The sequence below is a fragment of the Halichoerus grypus genome, chromosome 1, assembly GCF_964656455.1.
Source record: "Halichoerus grypus chromosome 1, mHalGry1.hap1.1, whole genome shotgun sequence".
NCBI lineage: Eukaryota > Metazoa > Chordata > Mammalia > Carnivora > Phocidae > Halichoerus > Halichoerus grypus.
In genome coordinates, this window is record NC_135712.1 from 186,653,093 (window position 1) to 186,661,952 (window position 8,860).

The following is an 8,860-nucleotide window of genomic DNA, read 5'->3' on the forward strand; positions in this document are numbered from 1 at the left end:
CTTCTCTCCTGGGAGTAATTACCATCTTAAATGTGGGGCTTAACATTTTCATGCATTTATCTTATATATGTATGTATTTGTAGGCAATACACAACATTAGGGAGCTGGGTACTATACTGCAGCATAGCAGAGCATAGATCAGCATGGCATAGTATAATATTAGACTATGGCAAAGTATAACATAATCTAATACAGCTGATCCTTGAACAACGTGGGTTTGAACTGCTTGAATTTCTTGGGTCCATTTATACTTGGATTGTTTTTTCTGCAAAAAGTTTTATTGTCTCCATTGGGTCCATAGCTAGAGAGAGGGCTCCAGTGTGGTTAAAAACCTGCCAGTGGCTACAGGGAGAGACTCAGACAGCAGCTCTGACACCAGGGGAATGCCGGAGGGGCCCCTCCAGAGCTGCTGAGCTCCTGAGGCTCCTAATTATGCTTGAAGGTAAGCCTTTCAAAAAGCTACTTGCTCAGCCCAGCCTGGAGTCCAGCCTGCACAGGTGAGTCAGGTGGTCACCATCTCCTTGATGAGTTTCACCTCCTCATCCAGGAAGTGGCTCTCTAGGAAGTCACAGAGCGGGAGGGGTCCACACCAGCAGAACCCAGGGCATGCAGATGCAAAAGGGCCTGCTTCAGGTTCTTCTCCAGGATCATAGCAACTTTCATGACCTTGGCTTTTTACCCCACTCGTCCTGAGATGGCTTCTGCAAGTCCTGGTTTTGTATCTTCAAGCCTCTTCTCAGCCAACTCCTGGAAGAAGTGGCCCAGGCCCTCCAGAGCCACATCCTCGAGGTCAAAATAGAAGCCCAGAGAGAGGTAAGTGTAGGAGGACTGCAGATGCACGTTGACCAGGTGGTTGACAGCAGCTTCCAACTCAGTGAAATAATTCTGAGAAATGTGGGAGCTCATGGTTGATCAGCAGTAAGGAGCTAAGCTCAAAAGATGGTGTTGGCTGGTTTTGGAGGCAAGGGATGACTGAGAAGATGGTTCCAAAGGTTCCCACTAGAAGAGATTGGAGGGTGGGATTGGACTAGGAGAAGGGGCATCCCTGGGTCTGTTCTGTGTATACACTGTTGAAGCAAGAGAAGATCCAGGGACCACTGGGCACACTGCCTCTACGTGGATTCTCTATGGTGCAGTACTGTAAATGTATTTTCTCTTCCTTATGATTTTCTTAATACAGTTTCTTTTCTCTAGTGTACTCTATGGTAAGAATACAGTATGTAATAATACAATGTACAAAATATGCCTTAACTGACTCTTACCAGTGAGGCTTCTGGTCAACAGTAGTAGGCTATTAGTAATTTTAGGAAGTCAAAGTTATAAGTGGATTTTCACTTGGGTGGTGGTTGGTACCCCAAACCCTATGTTGTTCAAGGGGCAAATGTATAGAAAAGAACAGCAATTCTCAAACTTTGATTCATACCAGAATTACCACGGGAGGTTTAAAAAATTCTAATGCCCAGCCCCCACATAAATTTCATCTGGAAATCCCCACAGGTGGGCCACTGGCATTGTTTCTTTAAAGCTCCCAGGTACTTGCAATTGCAGCCAGGTTGGACGACCAGGGGTATTGCCCACAGTCGAGTGCAGGGGTTAGGAGTCAGGCTCAGGAGCCAGCCTGCCAGGGTTGCAACATTGCCTCCAATCTCTCCAGCATTTCTAAAGTTTCCTGGACATCACAGCTAGCCACGTGAGGGTGGAGGAGCACACAGCATCCCTTCCTAAAGATACTGGTCAGAATCCAATGCTGTTCCTTCAACTAACCTCTCTTAGGCCTTTTTCTGAAATATTTAACTCTTAGGCATTTTAATATGGCCTTCCATCTAAGTCATTGGAAATCTCCAAAAACACGGTGATTTCCTTGCTTCAAAACACTCATTATGTGTCTGAATTTGTATAACCTTATTGAAGTACAACATCAGGAAGAGTGCACACATCATAATTGTACAGCTGGATGACTTCTCACAAACTGAATACACCCACATGATGAGCCCCTTGACCAAGAAATCCACTAAGGGTCTGCTCTCTCAAAGATCACTACTCACCTCACATCTAAGAGTGGATTAATTTTGCCTGTTTGGCCTTCACATGAAATTATAAAATATATACTCTTTCATCTGGTTTCTTTCATTTTACATATGACAAAACACATTACTTCTTAATCTCTTTGAAATTTAAAAAGGGAAAACCACACAGAAAAAAAAAAAAACAAAAGAAACTAATTGTAAATAATATATTTGATTCACTACCTAGAAAAATCAAAGAATCAATGTAAAGAGGTCTATAATGTATTTTTTAGAAGACAGTTATTCATTTTTCTTCAAAGAATAAAGAAACTTTTAGATTGCCTATTTTACCAACTCATTCATAGACTTGTCAGTGTGCTTTTGCATAATGTATATTACTTAGAAAACAGCGTGAATATAGATCACTTTTAAAGGCTTTGCTATAAAGGCAAGCAAGGCCAACTCTGTGTGCCCTGTTAGCAGATTGCAATGGTCCATAATCCAAAATTCATTTTTATTTCATGTGGGGTTGTATGCTTTAAGGGATAAATGTGAACTCCTAGTTGATAATTTTAAGCTAATAACAATATTAATCTGAAAAGACCTCTTCATTCATTTATTTAACAAATTTTGAGTGCTAGAAATAAAATGTTGAGCAAAAGAAATTTGGTGCTTGCCCTGATGAATCTTATAGTTTGGTGAGAGTCAGGTATTTATCCAAAAATCTTGCAAATAAACTGCAACTTAATGTTACAGGCTTGATTGGGAGAGTCGGTCAGAGATAGTTTCCTGGAAGACGTGATGGCGGCGCTGATGTTAAAAGCACAATAACAGGGGCGCCTGGGTGGCTCAGTCGTTAAGCGTCTGCCTTCGGCTCAGGTCATGATCCCAGGGTCCTGGGATGGAGCCCTGCATCGGGCTCCCTGCTCGGTGGAGAGCCTGCTTCTCTCTCTCCCACTCCCCCTGCTTGTGTTCCCTCTCTCGCTGTTTCTCTCTGTCAAATAAATAAATAAAATCTTTTTTTTTAAAAAAAGCACAATAACAAAGGAAGGATGCTAGGACTTAAAACAGCCTCAAAATTTTACAAACTGCATATACAGACACTAAGTGCAACACCTCAGGGGTGTTTACCCAGAATACTCTCCATCATTCCTGTTAGTAGCCACCGTACACACGTACACACACACACACACACACACACACACTGCTGTTCAGCTCTTATGCAACCTCAGGTGTCAGCTGAAATTTCTCTTTCTTAAGGAAGAAGTCCCTGGATGTTCTTCATGCACCTAAAGTAGGTCAAGGTCCCCAGTTTCATACTGTTACATTACTCCTCAAATTTTTCTAGCATTCGTGATAGATTTCCTCCCCTTTTTTTTGTAAAAAATAATATGAGATGATTTATTACACACGCTTCACATAATGCCTTGTACCTCATAAATATGCAAAAAACAGTAGCTCTTTGTGCATTTAATATGTATCATCTCTGCAAAAACACTCTAACCTCTATGAGGGCAGGAACCACATGTCACATTTCCCCCAGGAACCCTAACACTGGGGGCCAGAACAACGCAACACCGTGTGCAGCATGTAGGCATGGCAGTCAGACTGCCTGGGTTTGAATTCAGTGCCAGCAGTGTGACCTTGGGCAGTTAGAGTTCATTTGCTTGCATGTCTCATCAGGAGCTAGACCCTATCCTAAAACTTACCTCATACGGTTGTGAGTGTTTATAAATTGAAAGGAACGGTGCCTGGCTCATAGTAAGTGATGTATGCAAAAACTAGTTAAGTATTATTAGGTAAACTACTACCTTGCCGCTCTGCCTCCTTTAATGCTACACTAATACAGTGTTAGCACCTAAGGAAATGAGAACCGATTCCTGCAACCCTGTTTATCCAGAGCCACTTCATGCATCTTGGGTCGTCCTTAGCTGAGTTAACTGAGCCTTGGAACTTATTTGAAAAAGACCTAAATTGAAAGCCCCATTGAAAGAACTTGTATTTTTAAACACTTTCCTCTTCTTTCCCTCTTCCCACTTTACCAATTGGGTTTCTTTTCAACCTATATATGGCTTCATTTTCAATTTCTAAGGAATTCCAGGATTTTATATCTGAAGAGGAGTTGAGAGATCATCTACTCCAGCATCAGTGACTTTTATAAGAAGAAACTGAGACCAGACACAAAAAATGAATGGAACAAGGTCACACAGTGAGACTACAGAACATCAGGGATGAACAGACACACACCTTGACTCCAAAAACAGTGTTCTTTCTCACATACCATCCAATTTCCCAATTGTTTAAAATACTGTTAATATTTTTAGAACATGTGGCCCATGTAATGGAAAAATATGGTAATAGCTTTTTGATCTTTTCCGAAATGAAAATTGTAGCACAGATAATAAATATGCAAAGCAATAATAATTTATACACATTAAATACATTAAGGCTAATAGTTATTGCTTACTACCATTTGTCATTGTGTGAAGCACAAAATATGTATTAAGTCATGATATCCTTAAAAAATAGGGAGAAAAAAATGAACATGACTATTAAAGTCTCACTCAGCCAAGAGGTTAAATGACTTGCCCAAGGTCACACAGCTTGTAAGAACTAAAATTTGAACTAGAGGAGTTTACTCTAGAGCAGTGCTGCCTAATAGAAACATAATGCAAACCGTACAATTTTTAATTTTCTGATAACTGTATTTAAAAAATAAGGAAAAACAGGTGAAATTTTAACAGTATTTTCTACTTAATATATCCAAAATATTATTTCAATATATAATCAATGTAATGTTTATTAATGAGATATTTAACATTCTTTTTAACCATATTAAGTTTTGAAATCTAGTGTGATTTTATATTTAGAGCACTTCCCCATTTGAAGGCTAAATTTTCAGTAGAAATACTTAATCTGTATTTAGATTTCATAAAATTTACAGCTGAAAAAGAAGATTCACATAACCAAATTGTTCTAAGCATACTTAAAAGTTTCCCATAACTGAATGGGAAACTTCATATTTTGAGTAAAATTTAATATAATATTAAATAAAATTAAAAATACAGTTCTGCAATCCTGGTAGCCACATTTCAAGTAGTCAGCAACTATGTGTGACTTGCAGCAAGAGTATTGGTCAGCATAGCTCCTGAGCCAAAGCCCTAACCACTATGCCACTCTGCATCCTTTATTATGACACTAACATAATCATAATGCTACAAGGACAGATCTCTAGAAGCCAAGAGAATGAGAACTGAGCTGTATGCTATTGTTCACCCAGAGCACTCGGTGTGTCTTGGACCCTCAGCTGACTTTACTGAGGCTTGGGTGGACCCATAAACTTCATCCGGACTCCTTGGAAAAAGGCCTAAATTAGGAATTCAGTGAATTCATTAAGAATAGAGCCTCAGCAAATACTATATGATCTCACTCATATGTGGAACTTAAGAAACAAAATAAATGAACAAAGAAAAAGGGGGAAAAAAAGCCAAAAATCAGATTCTTATCTATAGAGAACAAACTAATGGTTACCAGAGGAGAGCTGGGTGAAATAGGTGAAGGGGATTAAGAGTATACTTACCTTGCTGAGCACTGAGTAATGTATAGAATTGTTGAATCACTGTATTGTACACCTGAAACTAATATAACACTGTATGTTAACTATACTGGTATTAAAAAAATAGAGCTCAGAAGCAAAAAATATGTCCTATTAGAATGAATAATTCTACAAAGACACAATACCTGGGACTTCTGAGGCAAAGAGCAGAACTTATTAAATAAAAGAGAAACAGTGATTCCTCTAAGAATAAGGGAACCAAAAGGTCACCTCTCCTCTTTCAATTTGAGAGCACGTTTAATTAATTAGAAATTTTACGATTTGATCATTCCAGTGTAAAAATTCTAACATGGTGGGGAGAAGGTCTGGAAGTGTACATATTCCTCAACAGCACTTAATTTATCACATGGATCATCCAGGACTTCAGAGAATTGTTTCCTTAATTAATATTTTTCAGTCACTTTTTGCATTTAATAAACATTTATTGAGAAGATACCATGCATTAAATACTTTACACATATTATTAGCGCATGGGAACCATTACGACAACCGGTAGGGAACAGACTGTTCTTATTCCCAGTTTACAGATAATGGAACTGAAGCTCTCTTTTCTTTTTTGGAACTATGCTATGCTGATATATGCAGAGCGCATAAGTAAAAACAAAACAAAACAAAACAACAACAAAAAAAACAACAGTGTGTTGCATGAATCCAAAGAAATTGGGTATTCCCAGAGGAAAGATGTCAATGTAAGAAGGGTCAGATCTTGTGCTAAGTTCACAAGTTTGAATTTATCTTGAAGAAAATAAGAAACTACTAGAGGATTTTTAAACAGGAGATTGACATGACGTTATTGGTGTTTTGTAGCATACCCGTTAAAATCTTTTTGTCAAAAGCAAAAGAAAACCCAGTCCAAACTGGAAACATGTCCTTGAAAAGCCCAGCAGGCTTCAGGTAAACTTTGATCCAGGTGCCTAAAATATGTTACCAGGACTTAGCTTCTCTTTCCATTTCTGAACTCCAATTTCTCCTTGCCAGAAATTGTTTTTGGCAGTCTCATTCCCTCTGCTCCCAACATAAACATCAACACTTTTCAGAATATATAATCACTCGTTTGTGTCCAGTGAGGGGACAGAGGGCCTGCTTTTCTCGGAGCTTACAAAAACTGCTTCTAGTTGAATCTCTGATTGGCCTGATTTGGTGGTGTGCCCATTTATGAACTAAACATACAGGCAAGGGGAACAATTATTCAGCAGGCATAGGCCTGGGTGGCAAGATCTACACCTGGACCTGGGGGTGGAGTCAACTTCATTCCAAAGCCCTTGGCTGAAATTGGAGGAGGAGTCCCAGAGGAAAGTCAACATCCCAGCCTCATGAGCAATTTTTGTTCTCAGGGAAATCTAAAGAGGTTGGCCACTCTATATGCCCCCTGACAACACCAAGCAAGAAGTGTGGCTTTGCCTCTAGAAGCCTAATGCCATGGTCAAATTTTGATGTGACTTAAAATAATTTCTTTTGTGAGAACATTTACATTATAAAACAATATAAATATATGAGGTGATAAATGTGTTAGTTAACTAGATGGGGGAAGTTCTTTCACAGTATATAGGTATATCAAATCACTATGGTGTACACTTTATATATCTTAAAATTTTACAGGTCAATTATACCTCAATAAAGCTTATTCTTTTTTTGAAAAAAAAAAAAAAAGAATTTTCAGAAGTAGTAAGTATCCAACATGATGCTGCAGTTGGTGAGTCAGTGGTCCAATAAAGGGCAGAAGGAGGGCACAGTGGTAGAAAGCAAAGGGAGAATAGGCTGGGTGATTCGTCACTTATACTAGTCAGAAGAAGAAATTCATCAATCTTCCCTCAAAATTGTAGCCATGGCCAAATAAGACATTCCATCATTTCCCATCATCATAATTGGTAGGCCCTTTTCTATAGTGACAGTAATAATCTCTGTGGTGGGAACTCACAGCAAAATGTAACAGCCATTCTCAGCTCTCATAAGGAGCAATAAATTTCAACAGGGAAAAAAAGATTATTTCTATAAAACAAAACCAGCAAACATCTCCAACTAGGGAAGTTAGCTTTAAAAGAAAAACAGAAATTAAAGTTTGAGTTTCAGGTTGTGAATTACATGTTTTATTTTCGATGATTGACTTTTAATAGTTAATTAGATGATGCCTTATTAAATCAAATACTTCCCCCAAGGGATGCTGTAAATCTTTACTGTACCTTTTTATCTTTCTTGACAAATAAATGATATTTTGTGGTATCATGTCTACTTTTACACCCTAGTATTTTTTATAACAAATGCTTTAGAAACCACAATTAATAAAACAACATGAAATCATGAAAGAATTGTTTCCAGTAGGTTCCAACTTCCCTTGAATTGAATTTTTTAAAAAATGAAGCTTAAATTGAACTTTTCCACAGTTCTGATATATTTAAGTTTCTGCCCTCATGGGACATAAAGCAGAAGAATCAAACACAAGGTCAAAAATAGCAGATTGCACCAGATTTTATTGCACCTTGATGTTAAGACCATCTGCTTGATGAGTCTATAAAATTCATATTTAAATCCTACTATCCTAGAACATTAGCTTGATGAGGACAGGGATGGTTCTGCTTATTTTCACTGTCTTACCTATCATAGAGGTTTAAGAAATTTGTTGAGCAAATAAATTTAAGATGAGGAAACTGATGCTTTAAGGGTCAGTTGAGTATGTGAGTCTTATAGCTACAAGATGATCAAAATTACAACGTAGTTCTCTTACCCTAAGCCACTGTTCTATTATCTATGTAGAACGATAGTAATAAAATACAGTACCCCTGAATATACCGCTGTATCCCCAGCATCATTTCCCCTTCTGCCTTCCCATCAGCTCCCAATTTTCATTGGTAATCTAGAGTCTTTAAAAATCTGACTCTGTTCCCAACTCCAGGAGCACATGACCTAAGTTAAGCCACCTTCTGGCTGCAGTGATTTGTTCAGGGTAGCATGTGACCCAAACCAATCCAATCAGATAGACTTTAAGAACTTCAACAAGAAATGTTCTTACATATATTTTCTTTCTCTAGAGAGAATGGAATATCCATGTGAAGCCTGGAACACCTGCAAGAATGTGCAGAATAAGCCCCATGGCAGATGCAGCCACCTTTGTCATTATGTGGGAAGCCAGTCAGATGAAAATGCAGATTCACCAGGGTCTAACCAAGAGAATTAAGGGAATGAGAGCCAGAGTCCATTGTAAATCTCTAGATCAAACCACACCTGAAAGTTTGACTTAACA

The 8,860-nt window shown here is 38.4% G+C and overlaps 1 pseudogene; it reads right to left on the bottom strand.

Moving 5' to 3' along the window:
* Nucleotides 1-426: 426 nt before the first annotated feature.
* On the bottom strand, nt 427-906 carry LOC118518622 (ferritin light chain-like; annotated as a pseudogene).
* Nucleotides 907-8,860: the final 7,954 nt, after the last annotated feature.